Source organism: Callorhinus ursinus, unplaced genomic scaffold (genome assembly GCF_003265705.2).
Source record: "Callorhinus ursinus isolate GAN/ISIS: 27379988/994484 unplaced genomic scaffold, GSC_fseal_2.0 scaffold7, whole genome shotgun sequence".
NCBI lineage: Eukaryota > Metazoa > Chordata > Mammalia > Carnivora > Otariidae > Callorhinus > Callorhinus ursinus.
In genome coordinates, this window is record NW_027397069.1 from 3,022,719 (window position 1) to 3,027,097 (window position 4,379).

General features: G+C 37.1%; 1 pseudogene; it reads left to right on the top strand.

The window, feature by feature from the left end:
• The first annotated feature begins 1,485 nt into the window (after positions 1–1,485).
• On the top strand, positions 1,486–2,076 carry LOC112826680 (gamma-aminobutyric acid receptor-associated protein-like; annotated as a pseudogene).
• The last annotated feature ends 2,303 nt before the right edge of the window (positions 2,077–4,379 follow it).

The window sequence follows — 4,379 nt, forward strand, 5'->3', positions numbered from 1 at the left end:
TTCCTACTAATAGTGCCAGAGGGTTCCTTTTTCTCCACATCCTTTGCCAAAACTTCTTATTTCTTGTGTTTTTAATTTTAGCTATTCCGATAGGTATCAAGTGATATTTCTTGTGGTTTTAATTTGCATTTTCCTGATGATGAGTGATGTTGAGCATCTTTTCATGTGTCTGTTGGCCATATGTATGTCTCCTTTGGAAAAATGTCTATGCATGTTTTCTGCCCATTTTCAATTGGACAATTTTTGGGGTGTTGAGTTGTATAAGTTCTTTATATATTTTGGATATTAACTTCTTATGGGATATATCATTTGCAAATATCTTCTCCTATTTGGTAGGTTGCCTTATGGTTTTGTTGATGCATTCCTTTACTGGGAAAAAGCTTTTATTTTGATGTAGTCCCAATAGTTTATTTTTGCTTTTGTTTCCCTTGCTGGAGGAGACATATCTAGAAAAATATTTCCATGGATGATGTCAAAGAAATTACTGCCTATCTTTTCTTCTAGGAATTTTATGGTCCAAGTCTCACATTTAGGTCCTTAATCCATTTTGAGTTTATTTTTGGTCCAGTTTCATTCTTTTGCATGTGGCTGTCCCTTTTCCCAACACCATTTGTTGACAAGACTGTCTTTTTCCCATTGCATATTCTGTCTCCTTGTTATTCGCTTTTAGTTAAAAACATATTTTTGTAAGGGAGATAGAAACAAGAAGACATTTTTAGAAAGAAAAGAAGGGAGGAAAGGAGAAAGGCTGGAAGGAAGGAAGGAGAAAGAAAGGAAGGAAGAAGAAATCTCAAAACACTTTTCTCTGAAGTACTAAAATGAAACAAAATCAAATCCAAGCAATAAAACTTCCAAACCGATACAAGTTACATATAAGCAACACTAATAAATGTGAATGAATGAATGAGTGAATGGAACAGCATGCTCTTTCTTCTGATTCACTTTTATTCCCTATTTCATTGATGGCTACACTACAAACAACAGAAAAGTGAACATCATATTTTCTACTCTTTGTGAGACTCTCCTGTAGCATTCACACATAAGAGTCAGCTAAACATTTCAAATTCAGTTGGATTTCTTTTTTCCAGTATGGTATAAATGATGATACTTTTTCAGCTAGTTTCCCTTTTGTACATTTTCAGGATACTTTAAAAGTAAGCAATTTACTGTTAAGTGTCTCACAAATGAAAAAAATGGGTTATTATTATTATTATTTTACTATGTCTTCTTGTGTCTACACAGAGCTTTGACATCAATAACTCTGTCTTTTGGGACTGTACTCAAAAGGGTCTCTCTCAATCATACCTTGCTACACATTTTTTTTTTTTTACATAGAAGAATTTTCCTTTGGCGCATTATGAGGAGTAATCTGCAGTGAACTCAGAAACATATTGTCTTGGGGCCCTCCACTCCCACCCCACCCCCCTCCCACCCCACCCCCCAGGTTCCCTCAGCTCAGCCTGGTCCAGCCCAGTTCCTGGGAGGATGAAGTTCACGTACAAAGAGGAGCATCTGTACAAGAAATGCTGCTTTGAAGGTGAGAAGATCTGAAAAAAATACCTGGACTGGAATCTGATGATAGTAGAAAAGGCTCCCAAAGCTCGGATAGGAGACCTGGACAGAAAGAAATATCTGACGCCTTCTCATCTCACAGTTGGTCAGTTCCACTTCCTTTTTTTTTTTTTTTAAGATTTATTTATTTGAGAGAGAGAGAGAGAGAGAGGGAGAGCTCATGCAAGCAGGGGGGGAGGGGCAGAGACAGAGGGAGAGAGACTCTCAAGCAGACTCCCTGCTGAGCGTAGAGCCCAATGCGGGGCTCGATCTCATGACCCTGAGATCATGACCTGAGCTGAAATCATGCGTTAGTTCCTTAACCAACTGAGCCACCCAGGTGCCCCTACAGTTGGTCAGTTCTACTTCTTGATCTGGGAGCAAATTCATCTCTGAGTTGAGGCTGTCTTGTTTTTCTTTGTCAACAATGTCATTCCACCCACCAGTGCCACAGTGGGTCAACTATACCAGGGACACCATGAAGACTTCTTTCTATTCATCCCCTACAGTGATGAGAGTGTCTAGGGTCTGTGAAGCTGCTTCACCTGAGGTGGGGGGTCCCATTCTACAAAGAGAGAGGTGGCCCCCCTTCCTGGACCTACTCCTCCTTCAGGCTCAGCCACCACCTCCTTTCTTCAGGACCCGCACTTCCAAATGTTTGAGGCTTTCCTCCAGCCCCTCTTACCAGGAGGATTAATGGGGGAGGTGGCCTCTCATAACTCTCCTTTCTTCCCTTTCTCTTACCACATTTCTGACTCTGCTTTAGACTTCTTGATTGTCAATCTCTGTCACATCCAGTGATTGTTTTGTTTCCTTTCCCTTTCTAACTGCCCAAAGGACTCAGAACCCAACCATTCCCTTCCTTTCACTACCTTCTTTTTTGGAGGTAGATGAAAGGGACTTAAATTATGGGGGAAAGGTAGGAGGCACATCAATAAAGAAGAAACCATCAAGCTGGAAAAGAAAAAGAAAGAAACATATTGTCTTGGAGGCAAAACATTTGTATGTAAAGCTAAGGATTTTCATGAACAAGGTCATGACTATGATGTTTTGAATTAACTAGTTACTTACATGATGTTACCACCTTTGATTTTGCACCTTTAGTAATGCCCTGCTGTTCCACAGCAGGAAATCGTAGAATTCCAAAAAGGCTGTGAAGATCCTTAGTTGTTCGGTGATCTTCTTTCATGTTATCCATTGAACTCTACAGAGAGGCTTGCTCTCTGCCTTCCCATTTGAGAATGACAACTTACTTTGTCAATCTGCCCAACTTTTCACTCAATTTTGCCACAAGTTGCTGTCTTCCGTGGTTCAGGCACCACAGCCCCCTGCAAACATCTTTGCTCCCCTCTCTTGCCAATTTGTGTTAAATGAATTCCTGTCACGAGTATCCTAAGGTTACCTCTTTGGGAAAATAGATTAGACAGATATTTCCCATTTTACAGACTCAGAAACTAATAGAGTCATACATGTGGTCTCATTCCAGAGTCCTTCGTCTTTAGAATTATGCCAGTAAACAGTCACAAATACCCATTTATTAACTTGATTATTCACGAATTCATGTATTTAAGAAATAAAAACTAGGCTCATTTACATGTCTCCTTTAGCTTCAAAAATCAACATAGCCAGTGTTTTTAAAGCACCCTAATTCAAGCAACACATACTCAATAGCCTATGTTGCATGCAGTACCTTGTTAATTCAAGTGCTAATTCAAGTGGTAATCCACATCTGCCTCCATCTAGATGGAGTTAATGCTAGAAAGACTATGTGTTTGCAACCAAAAAAGTTTACATTTTAGCATCCAGAGAGTTTTTTTTATTACTTTAGGTACACATTTTCACTGTAAAACACAGGGAAATCTGTAATGTAATATCCAAATAAATTAGCATTAATTTTGAGTTATTACAAATATTTATAAGAAAAGTGATATCTAGCAGTTCCTATCCAATACCCTCAAACATTTTTCTTTATGAATATGTATTTTCAGATCCTTCCATGAAATTTTACATGACTAGTATAACTACTTTGCTCCTTAAGGATTTAGGAAGAAAAATGCTATGACATGGTCACATCTCTATCTCTACAAAAAAGTGATATTCCTTGGAATTAAGGAACAAAGAGAAAAAGAAAAGAAAGAGCGTAGCATTTCTCTTCCATTTCTTCTGTATTCGATATTATGTAGAAATTTGTTCATTTTAACATCAAATTTAGTGTTATTGTTTCATAAATAAAATTTTCTAATTTTATGAAAATAATTCTTTCTGTGACCAAGAATTACATGCTATTGGAGGACACCTGTATGAATCTGTGCACTTTAGGGTCAGGCAAGTCTTGAAGAATATTTAATCCAACCAATTCACTATTGCCAATCTGACAATTTCTTATATCAGAAACACTACTAAAGAGTACCAGTCTTACTGATGAAAATGTACCTTATCCCACAAAGGTTGTTGACACAGAAGAGTGGTTAGAATTTATTGATTTAGTAAAATTATGTTCCTCAAGTAATCATACAAATAAAACTTCAAACTTGCTTTTGCTTGCAGTTTTTATATGAGCTATATATGGAAATCTCAAACTTGATGTGACCAGTTTTACCGTTTATAATTGCCTTTAATGAAGTCCACATTTTTAAATAAAAAATCATATATCACTAACTTACATTACTAAATCATTGTTGAAACGAAGTCATAGGAACAAGCAAAGCATCAAACAAATAAATGTTCAAACAAAAACTTATAAATCCATTATTGAAAAGTGTTCAACTATTAGATTCATAATATATGTTGACTGACAATCATGGAATATAGAATGTAAACACAATGGA